Raw genomic sequence first — 17,283 nt, forward strand, 5'->3', positions numbered from 1 at the left:
TAAAATGACTCCCAGTCTGTGTCTGAGTCTCCCTCTCTAAACCAGGACCTGCTAGCTGGGGATTTATTTATTCATTTATTTTGGCTACACCACTCGGCATGTAGGAGCTTAATTCCCCTGCCAGGGATGAAACCCATGCCCGCTGCAGTGGAAGCAGGCTGCCCTAACCACTGACCCGTCAGGGGAGTCCCTGTTGAGGATTTCTGGGTGGATCATGGGTGCAAATTTCAATTCCCAGTTCTATTTGTTTGGGCTAATGTGTGGGTCCCCTTGGTGTCCTCATGAGTTGGCAGTGACCAAGATTCAAAGCTGGGGACACTGGCACCTTGTGGTTGTTTAGAGTCTACTTGTGGAGTTGAAGGAAGGATTGCAAATTCATTCTGGCTCATCCCAGTGTCTAGACCAACAGAATTGAATGCAGTCCAACAGAATCGAATGCAGCCTACACATACAAGCTATGCATGCATTTACAATTTTTCTGGACTTTCCTGGTGGCACAGTGGATAAAAATCCACCTGCCAGTGTAGGGGACACAGGTTCAATCCCTGGTCTGGGAAGATCTCACATGCTGTGGAGCAACTACGACCCTCTGCCTCAGCTATTGAACCTGGGCTCTAGAGCCTGGGAACTGCAGCTACTGCGACCTTTGAATCCCAGAGCCGGGGCTCTGCAACAAGAGAAGCCGCTGCAGTGAGAAACTCACACACCACAGTGACGAGGAGCCCTGTTTGCCGCAACTAGAGAAAACCCAAGTACAGCAACGAAAACACAGCACAGAGAAAAAATTCAACAAAATTAAAACATAAAAATTTCTAGTAGGTAAATTTAATACATTTTACTAAATCCAATATGGGCTTCCCAGGTGGCGCTAGTGGTAAAGAACCCTTCTGCCAAATGCAGATGTACCCTGGGTCCAGATCACCTGGATTAGGAAGCGGCAACGCACTACAGGACTCTTGCCTGGGAAATACTATGGACAGAGGAGCCTGGCAGGATACAGTCCATGGGGTCAAAAACAGTTGGACACGACTGAAGTGACTTAGCACACAAAGCCACTATATCCATAATAATTTCATTTCAACATGCAATCAACATAATCATTGAGATGTTACATTGGTCTCTTTGGTTTGTTTTTTTGGGTTTATTTGTTTTCTGCACTCTGTCTTTGAAATCAGGAATGTAATTTTACTTAAAGCACATCTCCGTTTCGGTGAGCCATGTTTCAAGTGCTCAATCGCCACGTGTGGCCAGTAGCCACCAGAATGAACGGCTTAGGTTTAGACAATAACTAATGCTACTAAGTGGCAGTATCAAACCCAGGCAACTTGGAAATCAGGCAAGGATCTGAAAGACGAAACAAAGTACAGCAAGAAAGATTTGAACCAGCTGCAGGGGCAAGACCTCACAGAAGGTCAGAGGGATCTTGGGTATACCTTTCTAGAAGGCAAAAGAAGGGCTAGGAGGACTTTGATAGGATTGGGGAATTTTAACCTAGACTGAGAGTTCTGGATGTGTCCTGCCCTCTGAGCGCAGCTCTGGCCCTCAGGAACTTGCTATAAGTAGAGAGTCCAACTTCTATCAACATTTTCAGAAGGTCAGCAGGAGAGAGGCAACCCTGGGCCTAAGGCTTGGTATCGAGGACACCTCTTCTTGCCGAAAGGAGTTCATAGGCTGTCAGTAACAGCTTCAGCTTCAGCATTTGGCCTTTGAAGATGAAGATTTGGTCTCATTTCTTTAAAAAGTATATATTTATTTCTTTGAGTACCCTGGGTCTTAGTTGTGGTACGTGGGATCCAGTTCCCTGACTAGGGATCGAACCTGGGCCCCCTGCATTGGGAGTGTAGAGTCTTAGCCACCGGACCACCAGGGAAGTCTCATTTCTTGAGGTGCCACAGATACACTTACGGGACTAAGGTCTGCTCAGGCCCCCAGGAGTTCCCAGCCAGTCCAGAGACCCTCTGAAACCTGACCTTAGCTCTACATTCATGAGGGCTCTTCAGGCCTCCTGATGTCAAAAGCAAGGTGGGAAATAAATGTCGGTAAGCGCTGTGACTCAAGCTGTCATTGTCCTTTTTTGAAATTATGACCTGGACGCCATTCCCCTGGTGACAGCTCCGGAAACGTGCGCTGGCAGCCCTCGGGGTGGGAGTCATCCAGAGGGCTCACTGTCACCTGAACTTGGCAGAAGCCTCTCTCCTGAGGTTGATGAGGCTGCAAAGCCCTGGCCACCTCTGCATTCCGGATGAGTTGTAAGGGCACAAGGCACACTCGGGTCCCGAGTGCCGACAGACCAGCCCTGATGCTTGACTGCCCTTTGCTCTTGCGAAAAGATATTCGTATGATCCATCTGACCATGAACTGAGATTTCCCCCGTGACCCCTCCACCCCAACCTGGAGGGATACCGGGAGTGTTCAGTACATTGATGGCTCCAGAGCAGCCCCAGGGTCCCTGGGATTGGGCCTTGAGTCCCCACTGCCTTCCTGGGCTCCAAAGTGTTAACTGCTGCTCCCCTCACCCCTCTCACCGGGTGACCCTTCAGGCAGAGTCCTGGCCTTCAGCCACCTGAACCCCTGCCCACTTGGCAGCCTGCAGCACTCCTGACAAGTGTCTGACCAGCTGCCAATCTCTATTCTCCCCAAGAGCTGTCTGCTCCCCCCTGGCAGCTGGAGTGCCCACTTGGGTTTAAAAATAAACTCCTGCTCTGCCTTTCTTCAGCCTGACCCCTACAACTTCCTCCAGGTTGAGCTGCCGATCCTGGCTGCCACTGAGAGTAAGGGCCACCATCATCCCAGAGGCCACATCAGGAAAGTGTCCTGGCATCTTCACTGAGGACAGACTATATGAAGTTGACCCCAGAAAACTCCTGTTTCTTCATGAGATGACTGTCGCTTCTCTGGGGGTCATTCCCAGGTTGAGGTGTGGTTGAAAGTACATGCGTAAGGTGGTGGGAGGCAGCGCTGATCTTAGGGGGAGAGAGACTCCCAGGCTTGTCTAACTTGACCTCATTACAAATCCATAGTCTCAAAACAACCTAAATGTGCATCAGCAGATGAACGGATAAAGGAGATGTGGCGCATATATACAACGAAATGCTACTCAGCCAAAAAAGTACCATTTGCAGCAACATGGACGCAGCTAGAGACCATCACACTAAGTGAAGCAAGCCAGAAAGGGAAAGACAAACACCACATGACATCACTTACACGTGGAATCCAAAATATGACACGGTGAGCCCATCTACAAAATAGGATGGACACAGACAACAGACTGGTGGTTGCCAAAGGGGAGGGGGCTGGGGAAGAGATAGGGTAGGAGGCTGGGGTTAGCAGATTTCAGCTCGGTTCAGTCACTCAGTTTGCGACCCCATGGACTGCAACACGCCAGGCTTCCCGGTCCATCACCCACTCCCGGAGCTTGCTCAAACTCATGTCCATCAAGTTGGTGATGCCACCCAGCCATCTCATTCTTTGTCGTCCCCTTCTCCTCCTGCCTTCAATCTTTCCCAGCATCAGGGTCTTTTCAAATGAGTCAGTTCTTCGCATCAGGTGGCCAAAGTATTAGAGTTTCAGCTTCGACATCAGTCCTTCCAATGAATATTTGGGACTGATTCCCTTTAGGATGGACTGATTTGATCTCCTTGCAGTCCAAGGGATGCTCAAGAGTCTTCTCCAACACCAGTTTTAAAACATCAATTCTTCAGCACTCAGCTTTCTTTATGGTCCAACTCTCACATCCATACATGACTACTGAAAAAACCATCGCTTCGACTAGACGGACCTTTGTCGGCAGAATGATGTCTCTGCTTTTTAATATGTTGTCTAGGTTGGTCATGGTTTTTCTTCCAAAGAGCGGTGTCTTTTAATTTCATGGCTGCAGTCACCATCTGCAGTGATTTTGGAGCCCCCCAAAATAGTCTGTTACTGTTTCAGCATCTATTTGCCATGAAGTGATGAGACCAGATACAGTTAGCAGATGTAAGTTATTATAAATGGAATAGATAAGCAACAAAGTCCTACCATACAGCACGGAGAACCATATTCAATGTCCCATGATAAACTGTAATTTTTTTAAAGAATGTACATATATGTATGATTAAATCACTTGGCTGTACAGCACAAATTAACACATTATAAATCAACTATACTTCAATTTAAAAATAAATAAATTAATGAATGAAAATAAAAATAAAACAAAAAAAACCACCTGTGGTCTCTAACCTCAGCTGGGCACTCAAGAAAACAGCACAAACACACCCGCTTTTAGCTGGTCAGTGCTCGTCCCATTCCCCCTTATTTAATCCCACCTCCTTTGCTCCCTACAAAACTCACTCCTTCCTGCCTCCGCTCCCCTCCTACTTTACACTCAGTCTGAAATCCTCTCTTAAGACCCTGCCAGAGTCTCACCTGCATTTTTACCAGAGCTCTTGGGTCCTCCCCGCAAGGGTCAATCCCTCTTTGCTTTGAACACCAACATTATTCTGCCACTTCCTAACCCTCTCCCCTGGTATTTTCTAGTTCTTCCCAATCTCAAGACCTTTCTATCTTTGAAAACAAAACCACCACCACCAGAAGATCCCTGGCCACCAGCCCTGCATCTTCACAGCCACTTCTTTTCTACCCTCTGTCACCCTCCCCACATCTCGCAGGATGCAAAATCTGAGTTTCCTGACCCGTGATCGAACCCATGTCCCCTGCTGTGGGAGTGAAGACTGTTAACCACTAGACCGCCAGGGAGTTGGCTGATCCCACCATCACGCTTCCTTGTCAATCATTCAGTCCTCGGAGCAAACACTGGAGGCTGTCAAGTATAAATTCATTTCCTTCTCCGTCCCATCATCTGGATCCTGGTGACAGCCAGCTCCACCCCTCCAGCCATGCCCTCTCCAGTCCCTCCTCAGCCCAGAGTTCTGGCTCACCTGTCCACCCCTTTCCTGCCTCTCCAGCTCATTTTGCGTCCACCTTCCCCCAGACTCCAACCTTGGGAATCTCTTTCAGTTCCCTCAAGTATTTTATCCTGGGAACTTCTCCCTATTGCCTTGACCCTCATTTTATCCAGCTAATGCCTATTTATCCTTGAGGTATGCGGCTTGCTCCAGAAAGCCAGCCTGGGTTGGGTGTCTTCCCAACATGTTTGTGAAGTATTTTAAAGTTCTCCTTTCCTAGGTCATAGCATGCAGCACACACCATCATGAAGCTTGTCCTGCTCCCCCAGACAGCATCAGCTCCCTGATGGGTGGGTGAACCTGCCTTTCACAATGTCATATTCCCAGCATGCAATCTAGGACCTGCAACGTTCATGGTACTTACTGTTTGTCAAGTGAAAAAAAAAAGCAGTGCCATCCAAAGGATGGATTGGATGGTTGAGTGTTGGGTAGGGGGCAAAAAATAGAAAATAGGGAAACACAAAATTGGACCGGAAAATCCAGACTGGCTCACAACTGTCCTGTTTGTTAGTCGATGAGTTGTGTCTGACTCTTTTTGAGTCCATGGACTAAAGCCCACCTGGCTCCTCTGTTCATGGAATTCTCCAAACAAGAATACTATAGTAGGGAGCCATTCCCTTCTCCAAGGGATCTTCCCTACCCAGGGATCAAACCCAGGTCTCCTGCATTGCAGATCCTTTACCATGTGAGCCACCAGGGAAGCCCAGATTAGCTCACTACTGTCCTGTTTAAAGGAAGTTCAATCTGGAATTTGAGTGATCTTTGGGGTGTGGAAGCAAAACGGTTTCATTTGAGACATAACCCATGGGATGTGCTCATTCTGGAAATTCCTTTTCCAACATACAACACAATCTCAAGAGTCTTCTCCTACACCACAGTTCAAAAGCATCAATTCTTCGGCGCTCAGCTTTCTTCACAGTCCAACTCTCACATCCATACATGACCACAGGAAAAACCATAGGCTTAACTAGACGGACCTTAGTCAGCAAAGTAATGTCTCTGCTTTTGAATATACTATCTAGGTTGGTCATAACTTTTCTTCCAAGGAGTAAGCGTCTTTTAATTTCATGGCTGCAATCACCATCTGCAGTGAATTTTGAGCCCCCCAAAATAAAGTCTGACACGGTTTCCACTGTTTCCCCATCTTATTTCCCATGGAGTGATGGGACCAGACGCCATGATCTTCGTTTAACTGTGAGGACCACTGCTATTTCCCCCGTGCAAGTCTTCTCTCCCTCAGGCTAAAGATCCTTTTGGATTCGTGAAATGTCCTTCGAAGGCCAGGGACCCAGGTCCTGCTCTGTCCTATTACTCTCCTCTGGACACCCTTCCGCCTACCCATGTTCCTCCTAAAGCATATTGCCTAGGAACAGAATACTCTAGTGCGTTGGGACCGGGAGGGCCGAAGCAGCGGGCCCATTCCCATCCTTGATGAGGAAACCTCACATCTACAGAAGCAGAAACTGTGCTCTGAGCAGACCACGCTAGGAATGTGTTTACTGGCCTTCATCCTGCCATGATTTGGCTTAAATCTGTAGACATTAAATCTGATAAAGTGATGTGGGCTAAATTTAAAGCTTTTAGTTTTTAGGAAAGGGCCAAACCTACATGTCAGTCCTTGTTCAGAGAATGTATTACACAAAGACGTTAAGGCATTACACTTGGAGAGACAGCTGAAGACACTCCCCTCTCCCCCGTCCAGCACCTGCATGGTCCTCCGTTTTGGTAAGCACTACAAATTCACTTCTGGGAAGTGATCTCTCCTGTGGAGAGAACACGGTGTTGAGGGTTGCTGGGAGCAGAAAGTAGGAAGCTGAAGGCATCCATCCACGGTTGTGCCAAGTAGAGTGGTCATTAGAACACTGAAGCAGGTCTACAAATGTGCAAAGTGCTCCAAGATGTAGGAGGTGAAAAAATAAGACATGGAGGTTGTCTGTAGGATGACACCTCATATGTAAGCTGACATATGCATGGGAGAAACCAGTGGTAATTTCACAAAAACGGGCCAGCTGTTACACTTGGGAAGAAAAACTCGAGAAAGGGATATTTACTCTTCACCCACTTAACATGTTTTAGTACTTTGAATTTTTAAGACACATGGATGTATGCTGTGCTTAGTCACTCAGTCGTGTCTGACTCTTTACGACCCCATGGACTGCAGCTCGCCAGGCTCCTCTGTCCATGGGGATTCTTCAGATAAGGATACTGGAGTGGATACCCAGGGGATCTTCCCAACCCAGGGATCAAACCCAGGTCTCCCACATTGCAGGCGGATTCTTTACTAAGCCACCACGGAAGCCCCAGAATACTGGAATGGGCAGCCTATTCCTTCTCCAGGGGATCTTCCCAACTCAGGAATTGAACCAGGGTCTCCTGCATTGCAGGTGGGTCCTTCACCAACTGAGCTACCGGGGAAGCGCACAAGCATGTATATTCCTTTTTAAATGCCAGCAAGGAAAATCTCAGTGTGGAAGCTGTAGACTATTCTTATTTCCTTCATACTTTTCTGTGTTTCAAGATGAATAAGTGCCTGCGTGCTTTTGAAGAGAGACAATGGTTTTTTAGGGACAGGCAACAATCAATGCTTTTCATTTTCTCTATTTCTAATTTTCCAAGTTTTTCATAAGGAGTGTGTAATACACTTTTATAACCGGGAAAAATGTCATTAAAACAGAGTAACCAGGGACTTCCCTGGTGGTCCAGTGGCTAAGACTCCACACTCCCAATGCTGGGGGCCCAGGTTTGATCCCTGGTTGGGGAATTAGATCTCACATGCCACAACTAAGACCCAGTGCAGACAAATAAATAAATACATTATTTTTTTTTTTAAACCCAGAATAACCAAAAAACACCAGGCAATGGTATTTGGGATAAAAAAAAAAGACACAAGTCATTGAAAACAGGCACATTTATTGTGCTAATTATGCCCCATAAAGTTAATCCAAAGAGCTTAAAAAACCTTTAGAGCTCTTTCATTTCAAAGTCTGTATTATAGTACATAAGTTATCATCTTCATGGAAGATTAATTCATGTACACTCGCAGATGTTCCTGTTAAATTTCAAAGTGTTCCCTTTCCAGACAATTAATTAAATTTAAGTTCTCTAATTTTGGTGCCACCAATTTTAGATTTGAGGTCCGGTAGTCTATTAATAAAGACAATGGTAATTCTGTTGAATAAATGGTTTGCTAAGACTGAACTGAACTGAAACAAAGAATAGGCACATGTATATGCCTGTACGTGCAAAAACATTTCTGGAAGGAAATGCTAAACAGTGATTATCTCTGAGGAATGTGACTAGGATATGAGGGAGCATTTTACTTTAAAAAATATATATATATATTTACTTGGCTGCACCAGGTCTTCATTGCAGCACGCAGGATTTAGTTCCTTGACTGGGGATCGAATCCAGGCTCCCTGCATTGGGAATATGAAGTCTTAGCCACTGGACCACCAAGAAGTCTCCACATTTTACTTTTTGAGATCCTTTAGTATTGGTCAAAATTATTTATTCGGTAGGTTTATCCTTCTTTAATTGTGGTAGTTGCAAAACGTATCATGTAAAATTTACCTTCAGTGATTCTGAAGTGTACAGTTCAGTGGTGATGGCTATATTCACACCGTGTGGCACATCTCTGCAACTTTATCTCGCAAACCCAGAACTCTCAACATTTCCCAGCCCCCGGCAATCACTCTTCTCCTTTGCTTCCCTGATGTTGAGTACTTTAAATAGCTCATGTAAGTGGACTCATACAGTATTTGTCATTTTGTGACAGGCTTATTTCTCTTAGCATATTGTCCTCAAGGCTCAACCGTGTGACAGGATCTTTTTCAAGGCTGAACTAGTCCATTATATATACTATATTTTCTTTATCCACTTACCTGTTGATGGACATTTGAATTGTTTTCATTTCCTGACTACTGTGAAAAATGCTGCAAGTTACATTGGTGTGTAATCATCTCTTCGATTCTGCTTTCAATTCTTGGGTACATACCCAGAAGTGGGATTGGTAGATTAATAGGTTTGTGTGTGTGTGTTTAAAGGCAGATGGTTGCTGGCCTGAGCTTGGGTTGACATGGCTATTAAATTGTTACTAATAAAATTATAAATCCCCCAAATCGTTTGCATCAAGAGAACTGCTATAAAGATGGAAGACCAAAAAGCACTCCTCGTCGGTCGTGTCTTACTCTCCATATGAAGTGGCTCAGACTTAGCATACGGCTTTTGCTCAGTTTTTCTAAGAGTTGACTACAGTCTTTTCCATCCTCTACTTTTTTTCCATGTTTATTTTTATTTGGCTGCACCGAGTCTTAGTTTTGGCACACAGTGTCTTTAGCTGCAGCATGTAGGATCTAGTTCCCTTACCAGGGGTCGAACCTGGGCTCCCTGCCTTGGGAGCTCGGACTCTTAGCTACTGGACCACCAGGAAAACCTCTCCATCCTCTTGTCATCAGGCCTCAGAACACATGTCTGAGTTGCATCAAGGTAGGTTGGCCAGTTTTAGCAAATAAAAATACAGGACACTCAGTTACGTTTGAATTTCAGATAAATAACAAATAATTTTTTAAATATCAGCATGTCCCATGTAATATATACTACTGACCTGAAATTCAAATGGAATCAGGCATCTGTGTTTTATCTGGCAACCCTAAATCAAGGGTGATGCGCTCCAGGACATCTATTCCAGGTCAATCTACACCGACGTTCTCTGGGAGTACCCAGCTGTGCTATGGCGGGCGTTCTCCTTACCACACAACCGCCCCTCCCCCTGCCCTGCTCCCCCACCCCTCCATGCCCTTAGCTTGGGTCTATGCTGAATGCTCTACCCTTCTTTCCTGCAGCTATTTCCTGGGATCAGAGCTGGCTTGAGCGGCTGCTCACTGCCTAGGGTCAACTAACATAAAGGAAAAGCAGTCCCCACTCCACACTTTGTTTCTTCCGGGTCAAGACCCCAAAGCAGATCACTGGAACTCAACATCACAAGTTGGTCTGTAATTACAGCTGGTTCAAAGGCTGTATCTCCTTTGTCTGTGATTATTTTCCCATCTGAATGTGGAGTAAACAATTCTTTGACAATTCACACTCACCCTGTTTCCATGGCTTTTGGCATTAAAAGTGTCTTAAGGAGTCCCAATCCTTGGGCAGAGGGTTCTGCAGTCAGAGGCTGAGGCCTGTCCTTGCTCTCAGCAGCACCTGGGTCCAGGATCAAACATCAGTCTCTGCCCACTGGGCAGAAGCCACAGCTGCAACACGCTTTCCGGAAAATGGGCCAGGCCGAAGGAGCTCCCTGTCAGTGTTTTTCAGTGTTTCCAGAGCAAAGATAAAATTTCACTTTCACTGGACTGACTACACAAACTAAAAATAAAATTGAAAAAAGCAATCTAGTTCTGTATCATTTTCCCCCATGGTCAGGTCCCATTCAGGTCACTGGCTATGCACTGAAATCGGTTATGAACAGTTGCTTGGCTCTGCCTTGCCTGGAGTTTAAGGCTGTCAGCCAGCCATACCCTGTGTGATGGCCCCGCAGAGCAGACAAGGCTACTTGTGGAAGCTTCGGCCGAGGGTAAAGAGGGAATCCGGTCAGCTTTTCCTCGAGGCTCTAGCAGTGGGCTTCCATGGGCTTTTTTCACAATCCCCAAATCTCAGTGAAAGTAGGCACAGCATGTCAAGGGCACAGCAAGGAAATGCTGTGCACGTCCTTGGAACTGAGAAGGCAGGAGAGAAAACCAACTGACAGCAGATGCCTGTCACCATCATCTCTTTTCTCTTTTGTTTTCCAACCTGAGTCACTTCCTGTTTCTACTTTCCTCAAAGAAGTCATAAAATGTAGGGTGGAGAAACTCTTGAAGCAGTGGTACCAACTTGTTCACATACAAGGTGGGATGGTTCTGGGTCTAGTCATAGTGATAAAGTGGAAGTCCGTAATGCCTACCAGAAGATGTTTTGAAAACTTACGCTTTGTGGAGGTGGCTGCTGCTGCTGCTAACTCGCTTCAGTCGTGTCCGACTGTGTGTGACCCCAGACAGCAGCCCACCAGGCTCCCCCGTCCCTGGGATTCTCCAGGCAAGAACACTGGAGTGGGTTGCCATTTCCTTCTCCAATGCATGAAAGTGAAAAGTTAAAAGTGAAGTCACTGAGTCGTGTCCAACTCTCAGCGACCCCATGGACTGCAGCCTACCAGGCTCCTCCATCCATGGGAGTTTCCAGGCAAGACTACTGGAGTGGGGTGTGGAGGTGGGGAGGGGTTTAAATTGGGAGATTAGGATTGACATATACACACTACACTATATAGATAGATAACTAACAAGGACCTACCTACTGCACAGCACAGAAAACTCAACCCTCTTGTTTTAGCTGCTAAGTCATGTCCGACTCTTTGGCAACCACATGAACTGTAGCCCATCAGGCTCCTCTGTCTATGGGATTTCCCAGCCAAGAATACTGGAGTGGGTTGCCATTTCCTTCTGCAGGGGATCTTCCTGACTTAGCAATCAAACTCATGTCACCTGCATTGGCAAGTGGATTCTTTACCACTCAGCCACCTGAGAAGCCCTCTCAGTTCTCTGTAGTGACCTATATGGGAAAAGAATCTTAAAAAAAAACAAAGTACACACACACACACACACACACACACACACAACTGATTCACTTTGCTCTATAGCAGAAACAACACATTGTAAGTCAACTACACTCCAATAAAAATTTAGAAAACATGCTTAAACATCTAGCTGGAGACAGCATTCTTCCTGGTAGCCCCTGCCCCTCTCCCAAATCACTTATGGATTATTCAGCTGATTCCAGTCTGAGTCATCCCCAGTCCTCCACTCCAGACAGCCATCGTTCCAAGCTGACACAAGACGACATTCATGTGCTCTGTCTGGTTTAAACCTCCTTGAACAGTGATCACTCAAATCAATCCCTTTCTCCCTTTTATTCTGGCACACACTTCATGTTTATATTGTTTTCCTAAGATAAGCGGTTCTCACACCTTAATATACATAAGAATCACCTATAGAGAATTTTGGAAAATATAACTTCTATATCTTCCAGTGGTAGCTTACTCAATGCACGAATCTGTAACTACATGCTCAAGGAATGAGTTTTACATTGTGTAAATTATACCTTAATAAAAGATTCTTAAGAAAAAACCACGTGGAAAACTTTCTATTTGAGCCTGAGATGGGTCCAAGGAACCAACATCTGAATAGGCATTCCCTGTTACTTCTTCATAGGTGGTCCAATTGTCATTTAGGAAAAAATGCTTGAAGACAGCAAGGTCCACCAAGCAGGGTCCACCCCCAGCCACCATGACAGCCCCACCAACAGCGGCTTCTGCACTTCTCCAGGCAAAGACCAAAGGATGCTGGATCAAGCCACTGGGCAATCAGTGTGCAGACCCAGGTCTGTTCTCGGTTCTGCCTCAACCTCTGTATGCTCTGCGCTCCTGGGTAATATGCTTCCAACTCGAACAGCATTACGTTAAGACTGGTATAAGCCCTCAAAACCTTAGAAAAACTATTTTAAACTCTACATGGCAAATAAAACAAATTTAAACTTGGATGCAACACCGTTTCCAGGTACTAGTCTCTGTTCTGATGGCAAATCTGCTGAAGAAACTTCTTTCCAAACTAGCAGCTCTAACAGCTTTCAAATGGCTCACACGTTTACTACCAAATATGGTTGGCTGACCAGTTTACAATCTGTGCTGCTCAGGGTGCGCTCAGTGCATGACCTGTTCTGTCAGCGATTCTGTGTCTGGGGGAACAGAGGGCATTGTTGCAGTAAAGGCTACCCTCTCCTCAGCCCTCCCCCACACCATTCTCTTCTCAAAGAGTGGATGAGTCACACCAAGACTGGTCTCCATCTGTGAGGGGCATCCCTCCCAGAAGGCACGCTTCTCCAGGAGTCCAGAACCAAAGGGAGCCAGAGATGGGGTGTGTTCCCAGGAGCTGCTTAGACTGTACCCCTGCCCTCTCAAGGTCACCTACCCTCCCCAGATGGAGACGCCACAAACATGCCAAACCCTTCCAGCCACAGCAACCCCAGGGGAATTCTAACACGGCTATGAAAAATCAGGTGGTACCTTTTGAGCCCAAGCCTCTACTTTGGAAATTTCCTGCTCCTGTATTCCCACTGAGATCAACTTACAGGTGAATGTACTGGAAGAGATTTCCATATCAGGTTTCCTGTGTAAACCATTAAGCTCTCGGGCACTATGTTATACAAAGGATGGGGTAAAAATCCTCAAAATGACACGTCCTGGCAGTTGAGTTTTCAAGTTTGGAAAGAGATGCACAGACCACAAATGAAATCTTCTAAACTGTATTTGGAAATGACAAACATTCAGAACCAACAAAACTCTTCCTAGAGACAAGGCCCTGAGAGGAGTCTGTCCCCACTGTGTAAAGTTTTACATTAACTGTACAGAATGAAATTAGTAACCAGTAATCTTTGGCACTAGAATGGGTAACTCCTTGGTTGTTCATACAATATCCAAACTGAACATTACATGACGTTAAATTGCTAGTTAACAGTTGAATTTTACATTTAAAAGTTTGAAGTCCTAGCTAAGTTTTTCAGTATCAATATGCTAATCATATCTAACAGTGCCTGAGGTAGAGACTTCTGTAAGAGATTTATTGAAGAGAACACAATTGAGAGTATAATGAAGAAAAACACTTCCGGTCTCGGAAGCATATTATAGCCAAACATCTTTGCTGGTTCAACAAGCCAAGCCTGAAATGCAGAATTATCACTTCTTTCATTTCTGCAGAGACTTTGTACAGGGGTAGGGCTTTCTTTTGGACTCCTGCATTTTGGAATACACGGATTGCTTCTTTTAAAAGTATGATTCTTAACATGGAATATGCATAAACCAAACTCAACACCATTATTAAAAACAACAAAAACAACACAACTGCATTAGAGACAACAAATAAAATCTTTTAAACTCTCCATGATATATGGCCAGAATGAGTAACAAGTATGCAAGTCAACCTAATGATTCTAACATTTGATGGTGACTGTGAATTATTACAGATTTATGATACATAGGTGAGTTGAAATTTTATTTCCAAACTCAGCACTGTATAAGTGCAGGGGCTTTATTATTTTTAGGTGGTAAGACTCTTCATGAAATTACATGATTTTATGAAGATAAAATCAATATCTGGAACCTTTCAAGCAAAATGACCAGCAACTGTGTATCTCTGACTTCAGGTACTTTACTTCACAGTCAGGAAAGACCTTTCCTTTATAAAAAGGCATTTCTTGAAGTAGGTTCAAGTATAACATACTTGCCTTTTACCAAACACTGCCTGGCCAAAAATTTATCCTCAACTATAGGTATTATTTTTACAAGTGTACAGTTCCATAAATGAGATGGAAAACACAAAGCCTGGACATTTATAAGCTTAACGGGTAAATCATAGGTATGACTAATAGGAATAACATTTAAGTCCATTCTCGGAATAAGCTGCTAGAGCAAGTTCAGTGTTTCAACAACGGATTCCTGTGATAAAGAGCACCGAAGGACATCTTACTATATCATGTAGTTCTTTCAATGATTTTTTCGAAGCTTCAAGCTCAGACAATGACCAACAGTTGGTCTTTTAATACTTTTCACCAGAGGCTTTCTCTAACCACTCCTAACACTTCTGAGAGGTAGGCGGCTACTGGAACTTGGAAAAGTGGAGGGAATTGCTTAGTTTCACACCACAAAGAAACGACAGCTAAGGTACTTAATGATGACATTTTTCTTTCCAAAGACATAGGTGTCCTTCTTAAAGACAGATGTGTGGGAGTTCTGACCTGTGAGAACCATTTTAGATGACAGAGTTCATCTTTATCAAAAGGAATTCTATAGGTGTTAGTCAAGGAAAATCCCCAGAAAAACTAACTTCTAATGAAATCACACACCTGTGGTTTTAAATGAACAAATATAGAAGCTGGCAAAACTAAGGCAGAAAGCAAAAATGAAGCCACAAAACGCACATTAACATTTCTTTAGAGGAAAATGCGATCTAATTCTTCCCTCAAATTTGAGCTAAGAAAAAAAAGCCGGTTTGCTGTATAAAGGACACACATCTGAATAAATCTGATGGTATATTAAGGAATATAAACATGCTGTTGACCATATCCTGATTATAGTACGTGAAGGACTAAGCACTCAGCTACTATTGAGAGAAGCACATGTCGTAAGACATAGCATGTCTTATGCAGCAATTCAAAGCAATGTGATTTTGATAGGAAAAAAAAATGCTGTTTATACAACCACTTGCAAGTTCCAGAACAGTAACTGGAACAGTCTTTTTATTCACTCAGTGGGTTAAGCCAGACATTGAAAGGGCCATTTTCTTAATGTAGGTCCATGACATGTTATCAGGTGAGAATGGTTTTGGCAAACTTGTACGTTCAAAGGCTAAAAGAAATGGATCAAGGAAGCAGTCAGAGTTGGGAAATCTATGTCATACGTAGAACTTTAGTGAGAGAATAAAAATAGATTTGAACACATGCGAAGGTGACCCAGAATATCTTTCTATGTACTTGAGGAAGTTGAAGAATTATCCAGACACAAAAGATAACATTCTCATCAGAACAAGCCAAGATGAAACACCGGAGGCCCTGCCTGTAGAAACTAAGTGGATGCTTCTGGCGCCGAATGTCTGCCTGGCGTTTCTGCTTGACTCCGTCCCTCTCCTATCATTCAAATTCCCAACCCTCCCAATGGCAAAGCTACTCTATTCTCCCTCAGGCTCTGAATAGATGGACATGAACCTATGTGTATTTTTTTCTGTCCTTCAATTCAGAAGTATGCGTGAAGTTCTACTGACAGAAGAATTTTTGGTAGTTCTTTGTCTTAGCCAGCCTGAAGTATTTAAAATCTTGCCTGTTTTAGAATAACTACTTGAAATTCTTTAGTAACACTTTGTTTTGAAGGAAACTATGCAGATCTGGTAATTATCCAGGATACATACGCATATAAGTCATTTTCTGAAATTTTCCCTTCAATCTCACTGGAGTTGACCTTTTGCTCAAATGTTTAGAGATCCTGAGGAGCTTCTCTTGGGTAAAATTTACAGATTTAAAAAAAGCAAAATAAATGTAAATGCATGGCTAGAAGATAAGCTTAAATTTTCAACTGAATTTTTTTGGGGGGAGGGGGAGAAATGGAGAACAAAGAAAAAAGAACTGTACACAGGATGCTGTTCTAAGACCCTCTTAAATAATAAAGAACTGACATTTAAAAATTAAGAGCAAAACCAAAACAAAACCCACTCCTGGAATTTCAAAGTTCCAGGTGGCTTGCAATTAACTTTCTGTTAGAGAAGAGTGAGATGTCCCAAATGAAATGCTCCCTGGTGAAGCAAACACTCCTTCCTTTAAATCTTTACCAAGCTCTCACTCAGAAGCTCTTAACTGTAAGACAAATGATGTGAACATGACAGAACAGTTATCCAACAGAAGGTTGAAAATGGCAGTTAAATACTACTGCAAATTATGAGTGTTACGTGAACATGAATGCCTGTCACTGACAAACAGGTATGCCTACAGTGAATAAATACTGAAATTCTCTTTCAGACTATTTACAGACAAAATCCCAGGTCTGAACTGGTCTTCGGGGCAGAAACCAAATTTGGCAGAAGTAGGTAGATTATAAAAACCCCATGGTAGATGATAAGAAGGACGGAAGTTGAACTTAGGCCTTCTGCCACATGCAGTGTAAGTGGCTTTGATTAATTTTTAGCCTAGAAGGGAATTTTTGTATTTTTATTGTTAACATATAAAAGAAAATATTCATCACTGGCATCTTAAGAAACCAGAGAGAGGCAGATTTTTTGATTCAGATTTAAGGCAAATCAAACAGGCCCACAACTAAACATCAGGGCTTATTTTCTAGGCATGGCTTTGCTTGGTGATAGAGGAATCTCAGAACAGTTCTAGCCACGGTCTCCATACTGCTACTGGCTGAGGACATCTTTGTGCATCAGACTTTTGAAACAACTGACATTACATACACACCATCAAAGCAAGGCTTGGTATTTAAAGGACTTCTGCAGTGAATCACTTGGAAACAAAAATAGCTTTTCAAAGACTAGATACAACTCTGGGCATATGAATAAGATTCAAAGATTTCTCAAGTCAGAGCAAGATCTCCATTTCCTTCTACTGTGGACTTCCTCTCCGAGGCTAAGAACTGACTCATCCCCCTTCAGCTCCTCACATATCTGAAATTGTCCCTGTAACACGAGAGGCACTTTTTATTAGGTGTATAGCATCTATTAAAACTTTAAACCCCGGGTAGAGTTTGCTGAACAAAGTAATAACACTAGCCTAATAG

This window comes from Budorcas taxicolor, chromosome 19 (assembly GCF_023091745.1).
Source record: "Budorcas taxicolor isolate Tak-1 chromosome 19, Takin1.1, whole genome shotgun sequence".
Classification (NCBI taxonomy): domain Eukaryota; kingdom Metazoa; phylum Chordata; class Mammalia; order Artiodactyla; family Bovidae; genus Budorcas; species Budorcas taxicolor.